We start from the raw sequence: 23,901 nt of genomic DNA, 5'->3' as shown, positions 1-23,901 counted from the left end.
TCAGACTTTGCAGGTTCCAGCGTGAGCACCTTTGATATGAAAAGGTGGATATCTAGGCCTACAAATGGCCATTGAGATTTTCAAGTGGCTTTCCCTGTAATAAATAAATAAGTTCTTACAAGACTGTCCTCAAATTACATGTGTTCAGCCTCAGCAAACCAAGATACCATGTCAGCTTCATATAAAACACTCTGTCAGTCTTTAATAACAAAAAATTCAAATTGACAAATGGAGTTTTTAATGTTACTGAAGAAGCTTTTACCTAGAATTTGCCTTGTATTTACCTGATTCCAGTTTCCAAGTTTGTTTCATTTTGAAGCTCCAGTAATCCAGGGAGAATCATGCAAAAAAAGCCCTTAGAGTTCTAAAATTATAGTGGACCTTTCTAGCTGCCAGCCTGTTAACACTTGTTAAGGCAAAGTAAAACTTTTTCAAAGATGAAAAATTTAGAGTTGAGGATGGAAGTCTACTTCTATAAAGCAGTCCTCTCCAAAAACACCCTCACAACTCACCAGGATTGGTGTGTATTCATCAATAATCTGATACCACCCCTCCATGTCCACACACACAAATTTGATTCCACCCCTCTTTGTCCACTACCATACACACGAGTTTGCCTCTCTATATGCCTCATTTTTATCCTGATTGTTCAAATAAGTTCAAAATTACTAGAGATGTTATTTTTACTTAATTTTTGTAGGCTGGAGTGCCCATAATCATTCTGTGTCTGTCTCGTGCAACTATCAGGTTTTTTTATGTGAGGTAAAAGATGGATAATGTGCAGAATGGATCCTACCTGTTCCTGAAAGAGATACTTAATGCTTCATCTTGTCTTGTGATTACTGGCTAGGAAAAAAAACATTATTGATTTAAAACTCAAAGCCTTTCTATTCCTTAGCTGTGTTCTGGCACACATTAAGCAGACCTGCCATGCTAAACTTATTTATTGGTAACTAAAGATCTGTGCTTATATTTTCAAAGAGCCTTGTAGTTCAGTAAAAATAAAAGCATACTTGGTTTATTTCTAGATCCAGTTTCAACTGAATTCCCCACAGATAGGAAACAAGGGGAGGTGATAACTATTTCAGATTATACTTTAAGTCTCCTGGTTAAAAATGACACAGCAGCCTTATAGCATTGCAAACAATTAGAATAGAGGTGAGGATCCAGGGGAAATAAAAAGCTGAGGGAGGCCAGGATAATAGACTGAGGTTAAATTGGACAGGACAGATAATCAGACTGGACTTGTTGTCCCTGCTGTCCTCATGGAGGTTAAGTCTGTCCATAAATAAGACTATCAGAGTATGATTCTGTAAAGCCATATGATGATCAGGGTCACAAATCAAAGATAAGGTGAACAAATTAATCTTTTTTCAACAAATTTGATACACAAAATATAATAAATTTTACAAGTGCTGTGTTCACAAATTAAATCCAGCATAGAATTTCAATTATTTCAGGGGAAGGTTCATTCTAAAACATAAAAAACTGCACAAACCCACATATTTACCCTTTATCATAAACTTGCTAAATTATTTTTAAGCATAAAGATTTTTGTGGTAGCACATGCATCTTTTTTCACATACTGCTGCTGCTGCAAAATGTTGGTTTTCATTCACTATGACCAACAGAAACACGATTTTTATAGATCAGCAGAAAAGACTGTGTTCACAAAAAGGAGTGTGAAATCATTTGGCACTTAGAGTACTTCATATTTTCAAAGGGTTGCACTCACATGAATAGACAGATTGTAATTGACTCTACTGCAGAATGATGAAGACTTATCCCTTTAATGGATAGAAAAAAATTGGGGGTGTGGATGTGAAATGAATTGCTTCATCCTCCCTGGTAGAGGGACAACTAGGAGAGACCAGATACAGACAAGAACATATGTTCTTTCCATAGCTAAAGTATTTGAGTGTGTTTCTTCTTCTCTGTGAAAAATAAGAATAAGGGAAAATGTGCCCATTTCCAGCCTTAGTAGCATTACAGAAAGAACAGAATATTCATATCTCAGTCCATAAATTCAGAAATACACTGAAATGAAGCAAGTCAATTAGCAGACCTCCTGCACTATAAATGTAGGTGAACATATGTCAGGAAGTCTACTTGCTCCAGCTTTCTGAATACTCAAGTGGTTCAAAGAGAAAAGAGAGGCCACTGGCAGCTTGTGTAACTTCAGTGTGTCTGTCTGCTGAATGAAATCCACACCTCTCCAAACCAGGACACATAGACATAAGATGCAGAATACTCCAACATATAAAAGGCAGGTAACATATTGATAAGGTAACTGTCAGTGACATCACTACTCTGTCACACAGGAATAGGTGCAGAAGAATGTTTTTGTGCATTTTAACTCCATTCCATTGGGAACTGGCATTGTGACCACTGTTCTGGTTTGCTGGACAAATTCTGAAAGCCACTGTTTTTTCACAAGTGTCTTTGGGTGTTTTATATCCCTCTGGGAAGCATTGAATGGAAAGAAAACACATTCCAACATGTACTGTATGCATCTGAGCTCAGAGAAATCTGGTGTATATAACCCCAAAACTTCTAGAGTGCTCCTCACAGGGGCAATGGTGTGTTTCTTCTGTTAGAAGCAGGACACACAGATCTGCTTCCTGTGATCTCTGACAGAAGAATATGTTCAGGAGGGTCTGGAAAAAGTGTAATGTTAGATGACACCGTATTCATACGAGCAAGGGATTGATACTTTCTGATAGGTAACATTTATTCAGTGGAAAGTTTGCCTACAGGTAGCTGTTGTGCAGTGACTGAGCATACCTGAGTTAGGACACCATTGGTGTAACTCCCAGAAAAGTTATAGCTCTGTGTGAAGGCTTTTTCTTCTGATGTTTATGGGAAAGCCACTGTACCTAGGTGACATTAGGTGACAAGTTCCCTGGTACTAATACACCTTGTTAATGTTGTATCTGGACACTGAAATAAAGCCCAATGCTTTAGAGGGTCTTATCTCACCCAAAGACCTCAGCAATTGTGTATCTGCACATGGGAAAAAATCCCCATTGCCTTTTTTTTCCATGCTGCTATCAAAGGCAATTGATAAAACAACTATTGATGATCTATTGCCAGAACTTACTATTAACAGTAAAGTATTAATAAGAAATGCTTCTTAAAAACAATCTCCAACAAAATGCCACCCTCCACCTTTGAAGATTTCTTTCCCTGCATGCCCCACTGCTGGTGCCTAGTGAACTTCCTTTGTCCCCATGCTCACCTGGACACATAAATCCAAGGCAGTACCCACTTTAAACCTGCCACTAGAATATTCTCCCTCCAGATTACCAGTGCTGGTTTGCTGAGTATCCTCAACATGAGTGATCAGTAGGGCTTGACAGCCCTCAGCAGAACAGCTTAGAGAAATGAAAATGGCCAAGAGCATCAGTTCAGCTGTTAAAACTCTCCAAGCTTCTCATTCCTAACACAGCCTTACCTGCACCAACACTTCAGTCTTATCTGATGTTTACATTACTGTAGAAATACTCTGGTAAATATTTCCACTGCTAGCTCCATAATGGAAACCCACAGGCAGGTTATTGTTTTTTTTCAAAATCAAAGCCCACTTAAGGACCCAAAAAGTCTCACTAGACAACCTAAGAGGTCTCTTTTGAGAGGGAGAATTTCTTTCTGTTGCTACAATACCTCCTGAACATTGGATAAGAGACCAAAACACCTCAACATTTCCAGCAACACAGCTCTTTGCTTTATAAAAGACATATAAAGAAGGTGAATGTTAAAAGCTCCAGAGTACAACCTCTGCTTTGGGGAGTTTTGTGTGTTGCAGGGAGTGAAATGGGTGAAGAAAAGTAGAATCTGCAAGTCATCTGTATGAGCTGACAGGAACACCTCCCAGCTGTGGACACAGAGCCTGCTTGCAAATACTTAAGTAATAACACAACTATTTCCAAAGTCCATCTTATTTCCAGAAAGTCCCACCACATGTTTACTGCTTCAAACAGGGCGAAGTCTCAATTAGGTGCCAAAAAGTCATCTGAGCCTGCCCAGAAGAGACTTGGAATCTGATATGACCCTTTTATCTCCTTTGGAAATAGTACTGCAATAATTATAAAAATATTTTCTTCTGTAGCTAGCAGATAGCTTCAATACATACTCTGTGATATATCCTGATCAGCTTATACAGGCCTCCACTCAATATACCTCATCAAATGTGAGTATTTCAGTCTGCAAATCTGCCCCTTGGACAGCAGGCTTGACCAAAGGATCACTGCAAATAGCGTGTCTGCACCCACAAGAAATTAAAGAACCAATTAAATAATTGGCATATTTTTCAAATTATGAGTTTAGTCACAAAGACTCGACATTTTGCTTACCTAAAACTGTAATGTTGACAGTGATTTCCAAGAGGCAGAAGACAGACCCTTTGGGCAGCCCTACCCAGTTCATCTGTCACAGCTGCTTGGAGTCCAGCAAGAGCAAAAGCTGTAGATCTGGAGGAGCCCAGAACCTCTGGGCAAGAGGGTTTTTTGTCAAAACCAGAGGTATCTAGCTGGTTTTGGGTATTGAGGCGGGGAATTCTGTCAGTCTATTTTGCTCAATTGCTTCACTGACCAAAAATGCGAGGCAGCGGCAGAATCAAAACTAGTGCTTCACTGTCTCTCCCTCTCCTCTCAAAGACACTGGGCACACCTGCTCTTTTGAGCACACCAGGAACACCTTTTAGCCCTCTAAGCCTCTTCAAAGACCTGATTTCCTACTGACGGCAGTCTTAGGCTGTTCCTTCCTCTTTGATCCTCTTTGATCATGCTTCTGTTCATTCAGTGTCTTCAAATATCTGCATACCAGATCAATACTGAGTCAGAGGGGCACAGTCAGAAAAGTTCTTAATGGATCAAAGCATTTCTCTTGATAAATGCAATAAGACCACTCAATATAGGGGACACTGACTCTTTGGAGTCATTTTCATAAGCCAAGGCAACAGGAAGTTAGGTTCCTAATAGATATCATTTAATATTACAGTAGTAATACTTAATTTTTTCACCCATTTTGTTAGAGCATTTTTGCTTTTCAGAAAGAAAATGCTTAAAACACCACTTGGAGAATATGAAATCTATGAAATCTGGGAAATGAGAGATGGGAGTCAATATTGCATGTGTTGCGTGGGAATTAGCTTGTGTTCAGGGTCGTTTTGAAAAACTGCTGAGACTTAGCTTATTTTCTACTCCAATAAAATTTATTGAACAGCAATATTGCTCTACCTCAATAAGCTTGTTTAATGTTCAGGCCCATGCACTACCTCTGCCCAGCTCCAATGTGTATCTCACCTTATGTACACTTTTCCTACACTTTTCCTGTTTGTTTGAGCAGAATAGTTCAAGGGATTATAAATTGCAAAGTAACATGGAGCATAATGCTAATATTTGGTGTCTGCACTGGTTTCTGCAATGCACAAGAAAAGCACTCAAGTTTTCCTTTAAATGTGTGTAAGTAATCATTTTCTTTAGCGGAAAGAAACCACAATGGAAAATGGTTGAGAACCCAAATAGCACCAAGCTCCAGAATCAAAAGCATATGCACTGATTATCTGCGAATTATCTGAGATTTTTATCCTCCTCAATCCTTGCAGAATTGTGCTTTGCTGATAATCATTGTAAATGGTCTCTTCAGATTTTATAGGGATATATATACAAACAACACTATAAACACAGAATAGAGCACAGCCTTGAGGCAAATTTAGCCTCTTACACTGAACTGCAGGGTACTTCTGCTAAAGCAAAGTAGGCATTTCCCAATGATTACTTTAGTGCAAGATAAATATGAGTTAACAGAAGTATCCAGCTGCCAAGCTCAAAAACAAAAGACAATGTCATGTTATAGCGATTTTCCTGCTGCTTAATTCTCCTGTCTGCTCCTGTGCAAACACTCACCTTTTTAATGAGGAAATGGTCCGTAAAGCTGCAACAATGAAAAATTAGATATATATTCAATTAGCTGTAGTACTGTTGGCATGACACTTCAGGTCAGCTGGAAAGCTTTGAAAAGCAAGACATTTGTAACTTAAAGTCGAAAATCTGAATGCAAACTCAGCTGGCTTCACTGTGAAGCTCTTTTGGCAAACCACCGGAAAACATAATTGAATGTAGCCCTCCTGGGAAGAAGCCCTAATAAACTGGAGGACAACTTGTCTGCTAGCATTTTGATTTTGCCTTCACAGTGTTCAGGTCTTTGTGAGATTACAGAAGTAAGTTTCACTTACAGCAATGATTACCCTGTGCAGTTACAGGTAAGGGCCTGTTTTATCCTCCCCCTGCAGCTAACATCCATCAAAGAGATGGCTTTCTGTACATAGCCTGCTTTCCATGAGTTTATTTTCAAAGATTGACCATCATTTTACAGGCACAGGCAACACCTGAACAATTTACTTTGGCATATTTCTGTGCTTACAACCCGTACCAGGGTAATAAATGTGATAAGCTGCACACCCATCTGAGTGGCTGCTGTGCAGGCAGAAAACAGAGACACATTTTTGCTGCCAGCCTGGCCTGCACCTGCAGGAACACTAGTTATGCCAGTGACATTATGTATCTACACAGGAATAAAAGGTGAGGGACATTGCTGTAGGGGAACTCTAAGGGAACGCATGGTCTCAATTCACTACCCGTGACAATCTACAACCATAATAATCTCTCTGTAGTTGACATCCTTACAGACGCCATATAAATACTAATTTTTTTTTCATCTTCCTGTTTGCCAAATCCTCGGGTATTTGTGCCAGCAGCATCTACTCAGAAAAATACTGCCACCTGTGATGTGATTCAATGCAAATCCCATCTTTGCACAGATTTTCCCATTTAAGGTAGATAATTGTACCAATGCAGAGACTCCTGATATTCTGTAGCGTGTTTTTAATTTGGGTTCTCCCATTCCCCCCAACACAGCTACAATCTTCGCCCCTCAAAACAGGTACAACATGGGTTAATCCCCTTTCTGTGTTTAGTTATGCTTGTAGCTCAGGACAATATAACATGCCAGAGTGGCTGCACTTGGATCAGGCTATAGGAAGAACAAGTATAGGAAGGACCTGAAAGAAGACACGGATCCTTTATGCTGGAATTCATTTCTATGATCCCTGTAAAGCCACTAAGCTAGCAGAAAGCAAACTTCAAATTTGGCTTCCAGCTTGCCGGTGGATTTATATGATGATATCCTGCCATAAGGGATGGCTAGAATCAATTTGGATTTCTACTGGATAGTGTCTGAGAGTCCAGGTCCTGGAAGATACTTAGTATCACTTCATCCAGGAAAATCTCCAACACCATGATTTAAATTAAAAATCATGAGGTTAAACAAATTCATTGTTGCACAAAGTGGTGGCAGATATTAATTTCTGGTTTATTCTATGACACAGCTTATCACATATATAATAATTACTGTTTGTCAGTATATTACTGTATGTCAGAGTGACACAGGGACATTTAATTCAGGTTCAGTGAGGACCAGGTTTTTAGGTCACACAAAACCTTTGGTGGCACAGGCCCAGGATAAGGGAAAAAAACATTGCAACTTACTCATCTTTTGTGGCTTCAGGGCAGCTGTAGGTCAGTGTGACCCCAGCAGATTGTGATCACTGGCAAGTCAGACCAGGTTTACTAAGAACAGTGCACCTAAAAACCTTAGACAAAGAATCGCTGAACGGCATGAGATGAGAATCAAGACTACTTTCCCTCTGCCCTTCTTACCTTTTAGTATCTCCCAAGCCATGTCCAAGGCATAAATCTCCTCTGAACTGCAGCAACCTCCACTTTTCTTTCTACTATTGAAACCCCTTATATATGCTCTGTTCTGTTCCACATCAGATCTTAAAATTCTTATGCAGAATTAATCTAGTAATTTCAGCATTTTCCCCTCTTTCATTTGTCCCAATTATGTTAATGACTATGAACATTCCAAAAAAAAAAAAAAGATATATCTGAAGTTCTTCAGACAGGCTGACACAGTAGCCCCTGGAGGTGATTTTAGATGCTATGGATTGGGTTCACATTTTCCTGCCAGGGTGCAGCACTAAGAAAAACAAAGTCCCAGCTCGCAGAGACAGTTATGTTAGAGAACTGAAATTACCCTGTACTTTTCCAGGTAATGCCCTGGCTGCATCTGACAGTGACTCTTATATTCAGGCTTACTTTACATGAATTTCTTTCACAATCAGGCACATTAGGACTGTACTCTATCTTGAGTACAAACAAAGAAGTCACAGTCATTTATACATCCTTGCTTTGTTTTTCACCCAATGTTATTCCATACTCAGTTCTAGGAAACCATTTAATAGTGCCAGGCTTCCTGCACTGACCATATTTACATTGCATCATCAGGCTTCACTGAGCATGCAACCAGAAATGCAGAACATTGACTTCTATATATAACTGGACTTCTTGAGAAATTTATTTTAAAAGCATTTAATCAGAGAGTTGAAAGATAAAGAAGTCGTTATTTATAATGCCTAGCAAAATGCTTAGTAAACTGCTCAGAATCCAATCTCTGAAGGCACTGTCAAACAGGTTTACTTATTATTTAATAAGCCACTCTGAAGATTATAGTGATTGCTACTACTCAAGCCTGGAAGATGGAATGGCTGGAACAAAGCAGTAACATGCAGTAAAACTGTCATATACCATCTTCAAGAGAATGACAGAAGCCAGGAGAATGGGAGCAGCAGCATCTCAGAAGAAATACTATTATGGAAGAAAATATGCTAAACAGTACTGAGCCAGCAATAAAAATGTGCAGTGACCAAATACAAGGCTGAAATCATTATTCAGATATTTCCACTCAAACTACAAGATAAACCTCTCACTCACACACTTGATATTTTCAGAATGAGCAACTCTTCAGGAGCACTCTTGGTTTTGAGTATAAGGCAACTGGGAAGCAGACCAGTTGCCTTATATTCTAGATGGAATAGATGAGGTGTAGCTAAGCTGCTTTCCACTGAAAACTCTACAAATTCTTCACAGAAATAAGTGGATCTTTGCTTGTTTGCAACAGCTGAAGGCCTTTCTCTGCCATTTCATACATCTTGAACATTAAGATTAAAACAGATTCCATCAGATGTTAAGGAAAAAGCATTGACAAATAATTTACTAATTTGAGTTCATATTCAAAGGGAAGCAAAGGTATGAAATCAACCTTTCATTTTGCAACTGGTTAACCAGAGAAAAGCATGAGCAAGTCACTCAGTAGAAATTATAACAATCACCACAATGGCTCCAAGGGAGCTAAAAAATTGAACCAAACATAAATTTGTTCACTTACTAGCAACATTTAAACTGTGCCATTTGTGTCTGATGCAAATCAGCCACTCCAAGCTATACAGTCAAACTTTGTGTTACACTGAAAATTTATGTCTCTCTGTTGCAGTCAATACAATTGGGGGGAGCATTGTTTTGCATTTGGGTTTTTTTTTTTAACTTCAAGAAAACAGTAATTATTTTAAGTTCTCCTCATAAGTATGAAAATTGAATCTCATTCCCTAGAGTTTACTGAAGCCAGTGAATGTTAAAATAAATAAAGGTAGATTCATTGCTCTTAATGGAACAATATAAAAGTTGGCTCTTTCCTTCAGGTTTAGGTACCTTGAATATTCATAGGCCAAAACACAAAGACTTGTGTGCTATTTCCTTTGGGTAACAGTTTATCTGAATCCTAAATGTAAAAGTTAAGAAACTCCTTCCTCTTTTTTTGTTCATCTGTAAAAATGTATCCACTTACTCCTGGGATACTGCAGAGTATTTTACCAAAAGAAAGTTGTGCTGTAGTATGACACAACAAACTTCAGATCCAGTACTGCCTGCATTTCCATCCACTCTTCACATTAAGAAAAATAACTGGTGCATTTTTCAGAGCAGCTTGCCAAAATGGTACTAGACGGCAGGCAGTATTTTTGAACCAAGGAGAAGAAAGCAAATTCTAAAGCCAAATATCTTCCCCTTAGGATGTTCTAAGTAATGTCCCACTAGATCTAGGCCAATTACAGTTTCAGATATTATTGCTTAGGAATTATAACTTCATACCACAAAATGCCTGTTCTATTACTCATACAATAATGCATTGCGTTTCTAAAAACAATTCTGGATCAATGGTCAATAAAGACCATCAAAAGGATGCAAAGGTGTATAATCAAGCTTTTATCTTGCCTTAGCAACTTCTAGGCAATTAATATTTCATGACATATATTAAGAGGGTTGTTGTTTTTTTTTTCTGAGTTTATGCCTAATGTGGAATTCTCTAAAGTGAAATATTTGCCAGTGGCAATCTCTTTCATACAATATTAGCATATCCAATTCTTCCCTTGTGAGATGTTTCAGCATATAATATTAATTCACAATTAGGTAATGTACTCATTTTAGCAATCTCCTGTGTTCTCATTAATTAAAAACCTGGTAAAACCACTTGTAGTCTATTCAATTTTACTTTGTTTGCTTTGCTTTGACTTTTTTCTTTTTCTTTTTTTCCCCTATCTTGTTTCCAGAGTGATACTGTTTTTTAGTAGAAAACTGCTACCAATGCCTGCCCCATATTCAACACAGTATTCAGCAATTACCCACATGTATGCATCCAACAGCTTCAGCCAGGATGGTATTTTTTTAAATTTGGTGTTGTTTACTTATCTATATTAAATAAATATAATTCTAATGTAACAATAATTTTGCTTTGCTGTAGAATTTGTTCCATTGTCATTTTTTTTCACAATCCAAGGTTTGAAACCATTTCAATTTCCTTTCTTCTCAGAATGAGCAATGAAATTTCTAAAAAATTGCATTCTTGCTGAAATTCTCAGGTGAGTTGTTCAAATTATGACCTGCTCACCTCCACATTATACAGGTAACTGAGAGTTATTACTTAAATTTTCAAACAAATTTTGATTGAGGAAATTAAATAATCAAGTATGAGACATGAAATACTGGATAATCATTCTTCAAAAGTTTTCACTACATGTTCAATTCTCATGAAAAAAAAAGGAGTCATTGTAATGAATGTTACATACATAGAGTAGTAGATGAACAAAGATATAAAGCCTGTTCTCACAGGTTACAAACTCCTATTTCATAGTAACTGCTGTCTAGGACAGAGATTCTGGTACTAAACCTCAAAGTTTGAAGAGAATTTTCTTTTAAATAAGACAGAACATTTTGGATCATTTTATTAAAAGGTGTTTTTTTTCCTTTTTCTGTAAGCTAAGGCTAATAGGTCTATTACTTTCTATACATAACAACTTGCCTGTGGGATTTCTTTTGCAATACATCTTCTTGTCACAAGTCTTTATGACCAAACTTTATATCAGTGGTTAAAGGATGGAACTATTTTAAAAATAAACTTGAATAGAATCAAATACAGTTTTTAAAGGAAAGTATTTAGCATGGTGATATCTAACTTACACTCTACCAAGCCAGAATGCAAACTCCATCAAAGCAAAGTTTATTTGTTAAATTTTTTTTACTTGTTTTGACAGCCTTTTTTTTTCTTTCAGAATGCTTTTAAAACCAGATGCTGATGAAAAAATATGAAACAGGCTGTTCCTGTTTATTCCAAAAGGAATTTTGGAGTTTACATATTTATAACATATAGATGACAGGTTACCTTTTGTTTCAGAGAAAAAAGTGTAGTTAGAGCAAAATGTACAATGGGAGGCAAAAAAAAATACACTGGCTACATTTATTTGTCAGCTGAAAGAAAACTAGGTGAGAGACCAGATAAGAGGCAGATGGAGAATGAAAGAAGACAAAGGAATGTGGCAGTAGGTATTGTAAAAATAGCTGAGCCTGAAAACCCTAATACTCAGAGGCTGTATGTTTCTGATAAAGCAGATGAGGCTCTAGTTGAGAAGAAAAAAAAAAATACATGACTAGATTGAAGAGAGAACAGAAATATGCAGACTGAGGGTCCCACCAAAAATCAAGTTAATCTTAAAAAATTACAAGCCAGAATAACTCAGGAAAATTAATGAGAAACACAGGCATCCAATGATCAGGTTAAAACCAGGGAAGCCGTAAAAGCAGTATGTACTTTGGAGAAATTGTGGACATCTCACTAGCCATGAATTTGCAGTGTAATATGATAGAGGGGGAACGTAAAATCCAAGTAACGAACTCTGGCAGCTAATCACAAAGTAGAGAGAAAACAGTTCCTTATCTACAATCTACATGACTCTGCTACAGCTGTGTCTGGATTATTTCATTAATTAAGGGTAAAAATGTATATATTTATGCTCTGATTGGGGAAATGTGGAGAAGAAAAAAAATGCTCCACATTACTGGGTTAATTTGGGCTGGTTCACGGAATTGAGTGGGACAGACAGGAGAAAAGATTAAATAGATACAGAAAGGTTTGGGGGAACTGAAGTAAATGGGTACAAACTGGCACAAACACTAGCAGCAAAAAATGTCCTTGTAAGATGACAGGAGCAGAATCCAGATATCTAAATGTCCTTTTAGAAAATTCCCTGAATGCTGTACAGACAGCAACACAATTTTGCTCATAGCTCTCAATCTGGTTCTTATTTCAGCTGCACTAAAAACAGTAAACTCTCCATGATCTCTCTTGGCAAGCAGTTCTTCCCCACCACCAGTAATTTGGAGATATTAAGAAAACCCCAACACACTCTTCCAAGGAAAGGAGGAGGTTTTGAGTGGAGGAGGACCATAGAAACAAATAAATACAAAGAGCTCAGTATTTTTACTCATGAACACTAAATCAGGAAGGTATTCGCTGAGCCTCCTCAAGCTGTGTCCCACAGGAGGTGGCCCCACCTGCCTCTTCAAGAACTGCTCAGCTTTACCCAGACACGTCTCTCAGAGTTTGAATGAGGCTGCAGAGAACCAGCTCACCAGCAGCAGCTGTACTGTGCCATCTGTATGCCTCAGCCTCTAGCCCAAAGTCCCAGGCTCCTGTTTGGACTGAAATGCAGCCCTGAAACGCAACAAGACCACATCTGACTGCGATGAACTGAAGGCACCTCAGTTCAGCATTATTTTCCTGGGATTCAGTTTTGCATAAGGAGATTCTGCAGGTTGTCTCTCCTGACTCTGACTCCCTGGGCTGAATGCAACTCCCCTTTAGCAGCACAGTGTAGGGAAGAGGAACTGAGACAGTTTGGGCACAGTCATGGCTGCTGTATGGCAGTGTGGGCATCATCAGCTCTCCATGCAGTATTCCACTGAACTGGCTTCCTGCAGACTGTCCAGGGGGTAGAAGTAGGTCATTTGTGAGACACTTGCCATACAGGCTTGGCTTATCTCCATAGTCTCAAACAAGTGGTTTGTACTTACCCCTACAAGTAAAGACAATGGTCTCAACATGTCCATTAAAATGATGTTTGAGTCTGACGGCCAGAACTGCTAAGTTTCCTCAGCAACTCTGTTGAGGATTGTAAACAGTGCTTCTCCATTAAAAAAAAAAAAAAAAAAAAAAAGAGGGAAAGGAAGATTACTCTGTATCCATGGCTACATGACTACACACCATATCATCAATACCTTAGCTCTGAGCAGCTTAGAGTGTCTGACATATTTTGGAATTTTAATGAAACCCATCAGGGAATGCTGATAGGTAAAACATCTGTAAATCAAAAATCCAGGAAGGTCTATAAAACTCTAGTGAGGACTGCTTCAATTCCCATTTTTGTCACACCTTTATGTATTTTTAAGCACATTTCTACCTTTAAAGTTATCTCTGCCAAACCTGCTGTCAGAGCAGTTTGCTTATTACCCATTCCCAGCTGATGCTATCAGGCTGACCTGTGGTGAGGCAGGGCTCTCAGAGTAAGCGGATTCCAATGTACAGCAGTTGAAATAATAAATTATAGGGGCTATACACCAGAGAAAAATGTGATTATGCCATCACTCCAGTGCCCATTAGGCTCAGCAATTTCTAGCTATTTGAAAAATGGAGACGTCATTTCTGCAACATGTAAGTGTTTTCTTGAATGCAATAAAATCCACCATTTTAACACTGATTGCTTCTCAGGACCTAACTGGACTGTTATCTAAATAAACATTTTGATAGGTTACTTACGTGCATCAGACTTTTAATTCATAAGGTGAAGCTATATTGTTTTGGAAATGACAAGAACTCAGTGACTCTATGTCTGCCAGTGACCACAGCACCAGGATTTATAGCAGGAGACTTTCCAAAGCCTGGGAAGTGCTTGGGCTCCTAAATCTCTCACTTTCAGAAATCTTGAAAGGACTGGCTCTGAGAAGTTCCCACACTGTCCACTCTTTGAACTAGCAGAGAAGTACAGAAAAACTGTACTTTTAACACTTCTACTTTTCTTCTGCAACTGGAGAGTGCAGTTAACTGAATTATCTGAACCTTAGATAGGTTTACATTTCATTTGAAGATATTTTTGAAAATCTTTTTTTTTTTCCTGGATTAATTCTTCCTGCATGAACTCATAAAACATGGAAAAATGTAAAAGTGAATTTTACATCTATCTGTACCAGAATGTGCCACAAAGTCAGGGCAGAACTTAATAGGGAACTGCTGGGAGGCTTCCCACAGATTGCACTGGACCTTACATTAGACCCTGAGAAATCCAAACCCCTCTTTTTCTACTCATCCAACTTCCACTTCTAGTTTTGTGTCAGACAAATCATGACAAAGAGAACTCAGACCTACTGAAGTAAGGGCACCCGGGAAAATCAATTGTGAAAGAGGTCTTAATACATAAATGATCTTGGGGAGAAAATTTAAAGAAACTTTTTTGCCTTTGACCCAGAGTTATTTAATGAACCTGGATAGAAAGTAACATTTCTAATTGGGGAAATGTGTTCTCAAGAACCATCTGAATGTTCATTTATGAGCTACGACTATGAATTAACTGGAAATCTAGCTCAATGTAATGAAAAAAAAAAAGCCACAGCAAGAAGCAAAATGTAAACCAGTCCTACTGAGAAACTGATGACAGAAAGGCTACATAATGGAGCAGAATGAAAGGGCAGAGTGCAGATGAAAAATTTACTAACATCTTTTCAAAATCAAATAAGTGTAGGACTGAAATTATTCAATCAATACTTGTAAGTCACAAGGAAAGGATGGGTATAAAAAATGCTTGCTAGTGTTTGTGGGAGGGCAAATTTGCAGGCAGTGTCTCCCTGGAAGTGTTAGTTTTTATGCAAAAATAAGGGATGACAAACCAAGCTAGAGAGATTTTATATTTTAATCAAGATTTACAGCTAAGAAACTAATTATTTGACAGTTGAGACTTCACTATCCCAAATAAATTCACAAGGGAAGGTTGCAGAGAGCAGAAAGAGATTAAAAAATATTTTGATCTCTTTCTTTCTAATGTTACTGGCTTCAGCAAAGTTTTTCCTGGTTTATTCGCTGTAAATGAGAAAGAAGGAAGCTTTTTAATTCAGTTTTAATGTGTTTTTTCATGAAAAAAAAGTGAACTGAGTCCATTACTCAAGATTAATTTCATTCTGACCTGTTAATCCTCACTGGATTATGGGATTCTTTGCTTATGTTCTTCTGCACTCATCTCTAACCATCAGCTCTGAAGTGTCACAGGGTTTAGAAAACAAATGTTTAAAGGAAAATACTTTTGTACCTTGCTAATGTTGTTTCCCACCAGTTTTTCTATGTTGAACACTATAGTATGTTATGTCTCCATTTTCTTGAGTTAAAGTGGTAGTCCAGAAAAAGATAGAAGGTAACATCAGCAACCAGAAGATAGCCTCTTTTCTGTGTTATTTGCTGTTTATTTTTCAGCTGAGCTCTCAAGAATGACCAAACATGTTCACTCTGCTGTTCTTAGCCCAGACCTTCAAGTAATTTCAAGATATTAAGCAACCTACACAGTAATTTTGGAAGCCTTCTACTTTTACTTTTTCTGTGTCAAGATCACATTTGAATTTTTAATCTCGTCGAATATTAGTACACAGCTGCCAATGTAAATCTCCCCCAGTTGCTACCCAGGAGATGATGGTGCCCTAGAAATACTGAAACTTTGAGAAAACCATGGTATAAGAGAGTCCTAAGATACCCTATACCACCACTGATATAGTGCTAGTCCCGTATTTCTTTGCTCCTATTTTAGACTTGTTTCTATTTTATCATCTTCCTTTCCTTTGGTAAAAGTGTCACTTTCCCCACTTACAGTTCCTCAAATAGCTGCATATAATTTCACAGCTGAAATATTTTATGTCTGAGTTTTACTGCAAAAGGCAACAATCTCAAAGACTACATTTTATAAAAGCCCAAGGTAAACAGCTTCAAGGTATAGCAAATTTAATCCTTCCTAAGACCTGATTTAAGGAAAAACTTACACTGAGACATAAGGACAAGTAATAGTGAAGTCTGGATGATGAAATCTGCAATGACTCATTCCTCTAGTAAAATAGTCTCCTTCAAGTGCTACACATTTTTAAGTCAATAATTTGTATCACTAGAAAGTTAAGGAATGCCACATTTATGTGGGATGGAGATAATCTGGATCTAAAATGAAAGATGTGACTCATAACAAATGACAGTTATATATTAGATTGCATTTTTTTCCTCCTTCTTCAGTTAGCCAAAAATTATTACAATGTTATTACTCTATTTTTCTGAAAAAATAACTCCTCATGTCCAACATTCTCCTTCTCCAGTCTTCAAGTTAGAATATTGAGAATTGTATAAAATCTATCTTACAATTTACGAAAAAATATAGTTGATAAGAAGAGCACTGAAAGGAATGGAGTGGAACTGTAGCACACCTTTTCTATCACTAGAAACTCACACATACACACAGAAACTACAACAAATAGTTCTGTTTCTGCTCCCTTCCTGGGCAGTCTCTTTGGCCCCAGCACAAGGAGTCCACATGTTCTAAATCTCCAGGAAGAACAATTGTATCCCACCTTTCTGTCCATGGGATATGTTTTGGCAGAGGAGTTGTGCCAGAGTAAAAGGGAACACCTCAGCTCAAGACCCGAAAGCTCTTGGCACAGATGTGGACACTACTCTCAGAAATCCCAGTATCTTAATAATCGAAACATGTCACCTTCCAGAATATTAGCCATGCAAGGACATGAGGCTTATTGATAAATTCAATGCAATGTATGACAATAAGTAAAATGAATACCCTGAAAGGCTTTGAACAGGAAAATCAAACAAATTCAGTTATGCTTCGCAAAAGAAATATCCAGATTTAGACATAGTTCTAAAAAGGCTTGAACTCTTTCTCCACTCTTCAAAAACTTGTTTGGGCCAAGGGCAGAGCTCTCTGGAAACTCAGAAAGTCATTCCTCTGCCTGGGGACACTTTCTTCATGATCTAAGTTGTATTTCTCGGCTTCCACCTTTAAATAGGACTCTCCGATTGTGATATTGCACATCTTTAAGCAGTTCCTCACCTTGTCCTCCAAAGTCTGCAGTTGATATTGACATCTCTTTCCTTTGCTCTTGCGTTGCCTGCTGCCTCACAGTCTTTTGTATCATTTGGAAGATGAGCCTTCCTACGATATTATCAGGTTTTCATCCCCCCAAGACAAAGGTCGAGATGCTCTATATTGTTCCTAGCTATTTATAGAAAGATATATCAAGGACATCCCCTTGTCCCTCATGCCAGGAACATGGAGACAGCCCCTGTGTAAGAAGATAAATGGTTTGTGAAATAAAACCAGTCTTCAAATTTTGGGCACTAGTGTGGAAACCTAACATTCCAGAGCATCTCATTTTATTTTCCATCCTTAATATTTACTTGACTTTGGATTTGTGGAGAATATCTGCTCTTTAAAATGTGACATCTGTGTTTAGACACCAGATCCCATTAACTGCATTGACAGAGTAGGCAGAAGGAACAAAGACCAGAGAGAGTAATTCTCCACTAATGGAAGATGTCATATCTCCACAAAATCAATTTGCTGAGGTGACAGCCCATCTGCTGCTTTTGGTGAAAGTCACAACACCATGGATAATAGTTTCTCAGAGCAGAATTACCTTCTCTTACATATGAAAATTAGTCACATCATAATTGAAGGCATTTTAAAGGTAGTATTTGACTGCATACTGGCACTTCCTTGTCCTGTGAAATAGTTTTTCCTAGTTGTGAGTTCTGGGACATAAGCTGCAAGAAGCAAACACACAGACCATGTGCATCAATGACGTTACCATCATAAGACCTATTTGGGACTGATTCTGTTTTCTGAAACAAATCTAGTGTGATGCTTCTGTCAAGTTAATTGCAGCCTCCTAAAACAAATAAGCATAAAAAAACCCCTTCGTTCCATTTTAAAATCCAATTTCAGTGTTATTGGAGTAGTCCTAGAAATTTCTATTCTCTAATGGCAGAGATCCCAAAATGCATCACACAAAGGGCTAGTGAGGACTACATTTTCTAGACTCTCTAAACCTACTTTTAGCATGTAGAAACTTCAATAAATTAAGTGGTTCATGTATGTTAAAACAGGCTTAATGTGTGTGTCGAAGCTTTAGTAGAAGAGTCCCACAAGAGAATCAATTAATGGGAGTCTATCCAAAGGTGTAAATTAAGACTGATAACCTTAGTTACTTTAAATAGCTCGACAGGCAAGTCAAGTTACTGTGTAAATTCCATTCCCCACTAGTAGGGATTAAGTGATATTAGAACATCTAAGCGAATCAAATTATTTAAGAATTTAAAGTTTATAAAAAAGGCTGGAGTATAATTTATACATCAACTTAGTCTCAGACCTGAATATTTTTAAACAAGTAATTCAGAAATTAATATTGATTATTGATTATATATATTATTATATATTTGATTCTTCATTTTTGTTCATTTTGTGAAGCTTTTTATTTTTTTTCTTTGATATTTCCCTTGCTGTATTCCTCCACACAGAAGTGGGAAGAGCTGCTATTTGGTCAGGTGGGACACACAGCTGCATGGCCACTCTTCCACAGCACAGCACACAGCAGGGAAGCTGAAGGAGGATACAGTCTCCAGAACCTTTTAATACAGATGCCTCCCAAAAACATATTTGAAATAAACCCAGCAGATGCAGAAGTCAGACATCGCACTGTTGATGCACCTCAGCATGAGAAAAAAGCCCTCCTGACATAGACCATAATGGACACTCTAAAGAATTATGGTCCTCACTGTTTGTCATGTCAAGGGAAGGGATTTGGGTTGATAAGAGTTACTTCTGCCTTTGACACTTGTAGACTCTGGCTTCCCAAGATTTATGGCTCAGATTTTATTTGCCTGCAGGCTCTGACCTCTTAATTTAGAGCTGTCTTAGGTGAATACATCTAATTCCAAGACAATTCCTGATGGCAGGAATGTGATGCTGTCTCTCAGTTTCACATAAGGGATTACTTTCCTAATTTGGAGTTTGGGAAAGGATAGCAACTAGTAAATAGTTTTGGATTAAGACATTCTTGGACAAATCCTGGAAAGCACTATGGAATGAGGAATCTTTGGTCTTTCCACAGGCTCCTCAGGACATGGAGAGAAGCCAAAGTATTAGCCTTTTGCTTCCCAGTACAACTGTATATTGGGTCAAGATTGAGTTGGTGCTTGCAAATAGTCAGAAGCACACACCCAGAGAAGAGTTTAAGAACAAGATATGAGGAAAGTCTCTGTTCCATTAACATTTTCTACAGGTGTCAATGATTTATCAGTCAGTTTCTCTTCCAGCACATTCCCTCTGGGGGCAAAATTGATCCACTCAACACCTAAATGCTCATGAAACACCTCAGCTTCCCAAATATGTCTGGAAAGAAGACGGTGGGAAAATTTATAGTGAAAATTTCTTTCCCCTCCCAAGATATTGGTTCATCCAAAACCCCAAAGATTTTTCTAACAGAAAGCCTTAAGATTAGTTTTCTTCCCTCCCTAGAAATTATAAAAATATTTCTAAATATATTTAGAAATTAAAATATATTTCCCAGGAATGGGGAGTTGTTTTCTTCATCAACACTAAAATGTGTTAATGTTTTAATTTGACATTATTGTTACTGTTTTATTAAGCTGACTATTAACCACTGCAACTATTTTTAATGTTAAAAACTACATAAAGTTTTTTGATAGATAAACATTAATTCCTTAAATGTATCTTATTTTTTTTTAAATAACTCCCTGGCTTAAAATTTAAAAAAATTCATATATTTCAACTCTGAAAAATTTTCACAAGCTAAGCAAAAAAATCTGCAGCAACATATAGGCTCCTTTGCACAATGGCTCTTTCCCCAGTTGTTCTTTGAATCCATTCCTATCTATCCTAAAGTCAAATCTTATTCATATCATATAGTTGAGTTCTAAAAAATACCTGTTTCAGGTTTTTAAAGCCTAAAGTGGGTGATCTAGTCATGCAGGCAGACAGATGTTTAGGATGTCTAAAACCAAGCCTGATCTAAGCAAGCTTTTGAGCTGTTTCTTTAGTTAATGAAAAATTAATATCAGCTGTACAGGGTGTTGGTTCAAGCACAGGGCGTTGGTTCAAAAACAATGTCTAAAATATATGGGATTAATTATCTTGAAGACTTGCCTACAGGTTGACTACAGACCATGCCAGGTAAATAGGTCAGACTAGATGAAAAACTCTGAGATATCTAAAGTTATAAGAGACTAATGCCTTCTCTCCTTCTCAGTGAAATTAATGAAAACATGGAGGATTTCTTAACAGTATTTCAATTGAATATGGTTTTTTTAATTCCTAAGCAATTTTAGGGATTTTTTCTGCCTTATATTTTTGACAAAATTTCCCACTAAAAAAAGAAAGTAAAGAAAGCTTTTGTTTTCCTAAATCATTTGACTTAATTGTTTGAACTTGGCATCACCCAGCAAACCTGGCTGAGCTGTCACACTGTCATCACAGAACTCTATGAGAAAAAAAAAAAGAGGAGAATACTGTTGCTCCCACTTCATGGAAGAAGACACGAGGGCACATATAGATGAAATGGTACTCCAGGTCTTGCAAACCTTTGAAAAATTATTGATAGAATACCAGATTTTTGGTAAACTGTTATTAGAAAGAGAAACTAAAATTAAATAGTAGCTCAGAAGATATCTCCCCATGTAGATCTATAAAGACTCGTAACTGAGGAGTTCATGGATTCTTTTTAAGTAGTGATTATTTTCTGATTATGAGTGATCTCTTAAATATGCACGCTTGTTAAACACATTTGTGTAGCAGATTATGTCAAAACAAGTAACATAATTCTTAATCAATGCAAACCTGGTTTGCTCCTTTCTTTTCAGTCCACCAATGTAACGGGAGAAAAACAACCTCTATTAGATAAATCAAGCTATTGAAAAGCAAAGCCAAGTCAAAAGTAGAAGAAAGAGTGCTACTTTATGTTCATCTTCCATGTCTAAGCTGTCAACCTTTCAATTTCTGCTCTTTGAAAGGGAGCACAAGAACTGTCATTTAATAGTCAAGGGATATTAGCAATGAAAGTACTATCATTTAAATAAAAATAAGAGTTGTGAAACTGATGTTGCAGCTGTACGATCTACAGTTAAGTTTGGTTTTGTATGTCAGGCAATGATATTTCATTCAGCAACTCCAAACCAGATATGAATGATAAAATTCAACACACCTTGTGTTTGGACCTCTGGCAAGAAACAGACTGAGTGTGCATGCAGCAGGCTGCCTCGATGACAGACACAAAGCAAATGCTAGATTTAGAATGCCTTCATTTGCTGGCTGACCCAGCAGAACAGCACCTCAGTGGGCTGACAGTCTTTTTTATATCCCTGCTCTCTCGATTATAACGTCACATCCCATTTAGCACTCCAAATTCACAGTCATTTATGGACACCACCCAAGCCTAGGCAGTCAGCTGAAAGGATACAACTGTCTGGTTGTTATTATTAGCCATCAAAGTTCTGAAACATTGTCATCTTGTGGCAGCTTGAGGACATAACAAGGGAAATAACTGCTTCTCCAGGGCATTTCCCTGACCCTGGAAACTACCAGCATGCCTGGGGAAATTTTGAGTGCAAGGTACATGTAGAAATTGCTGCAGGGGAGTTTCCCCAGTGCCATACTGAGGGCAGATTGGGACAAACTAAATTGCAGCTGTCTTACTGGGTCAGTTCTTCAACTTGTAGCACTGTGTGTTCATTCCAGGTGTAGCAATACTCATTAAATACAAAGCAATTTGGCCATTAGACCCACTTGCTTTTTCATCTGAGGAACTACCAGCAGTTTGCATATTGGTATCTCAATACATATATACATAGCCAATAAAAATTAGACCTGACAGAGGTTAAAGGGTGAGTGATAGCAACCTAATGCTAATAACTGCTGTACCATCCTACGTTTTTTTGCTTGTTTTTAGGAGAGTTCCTACTGGAATAGCTCTGCTAGCTCTGATTTGCACTGTCACATGCCTTTTTCCAGAGCATCTGAAGGACATGCTAAACTCAGCGCAGTTCTTCCCAGAGATTACACTGTGTGCACTCATTACCCAATAGAACAGTGTGTCACCTAACCTTGAGTCATCACTGAGTCAGTTTTAGCTCTTCAAGACTCAGTGCCATAACTTTGTACTCAAAGTTCCTGAGTCATACAGGAGGAAAGGAAAGGGGAGACACAACAAAACTTCACTTTACACAAACACCCACTGACATGCCCAGACTAAGGGCACATCTGTCAGGGTGCATGTAGACACATCTGGCTGCAAAGAGAAGGAAATATTCAAACATGCCCAGCAATACACAAATGCAGCTATTCAGATCTTAGAGCAAATGTCTGGATTCAGTAAAATTTATTTCCAATGTGAGATTGTATGTCTTCACTGCCTGTGAAAACCCAGGTTTCAGCAACATGTGTGTCTGCCTTCTCCCATTGCCAGCTCTTCACTAACACATTCGTAGTAGGAAACAGAACTTGCATACAACTCCAAGGTCTTTCCTATGAAATCAAATTACTTAATTGCCCTAAAAATGATCTCACAGCATCATATCTGGATTAAAATAAATACTTGAAAGTTTTCGTGCTTCCTAAAGAGTCAAGCCCAAGGCATTTGGTTCACCTTGTAATAAATAAGAATGTCCATCTTCATATGTGATGATGGACTGTGGATGGAAGACTCATGGAAAAACTAATGATGGCCTCTTGATATGTATAAAGTGAATAAATTCCTTATTCTGTCTGAGAGGAAAAAACAAGAGCCACCATCACAAATGCAGGTCAAATCAAGAGCTGAGCAATATCTGTAGGGAGAGGTCCAGTAGAGAATGAAAACAAATGGATATAGCTGTTTTTTTCCATTGGAGATGCATGCAGGCATGTGTATGCATAAACCAACACACAGAAATCACAGACAGAGAACACAACAGAAAGTCAAAGGCAGCTAGTCATGGTGTGACCCTGACCAGAAAGAAACCCAGGAGGGCTTTGTGAGAGAAATGCAGACTGGAAAACACAGGAGTATGGCCAGGAACCACAAGAGAAAAAGCATTCTGCTTTTTGATTTCTACTGATCTGGGAGACAAACTTCTATATACATTAACAAATATGTTTTATCAAATCAATGTAATATTGTCTTCTACCTAAAGATTTCATCCCAATAATAGAAACCTAAGTTGTTGCCAAATACTAGGACTACAAAAGGCAGAGATGGATTACATTTAGGCTTATGTCTAGGACTACTAAACTGCCTGTGAGGAACATAAGACCACAGTTCTGTGCTAACCAGGGTCAGACTTGGACTTCCTGAGATCGTTCAGCCACATTACTGACCAGGATTAGGAAGGTAGGCAAAGATTGTTTATGTCACTCTCAGTAGAGGAGAAAGTATCTGGCTGTGAGTAACATCAGAACTGAGTCAGATAATATCTGAGCTGGCATAAAATCCAGTGCATTATTGCCTGCCTTGAAAATCCCTTGAGCACACTGGAAAAGTCAGGGTTACTTTGAACCAGTTCCATGCCGTACCACATGGCTGTGACATTTTA

Source organism: Melozone crissalis, unplaced genomic scaffold, assembly GCF_028551555.1.
Source record: "Melozone crissalis strain CALT ecotype California unplaced genomic scaffold, PUWL_Pcris_2 ptg000016l_1, whole genome shotgun sequence".
NCBI lineage: Eukaryota > Metazoa > Chordata > Aves > Passeriformes > Passerellidae > Melozone > Melozone crissalis.
Note: the sequence above shows the minus strand (reverse complement) of the source record.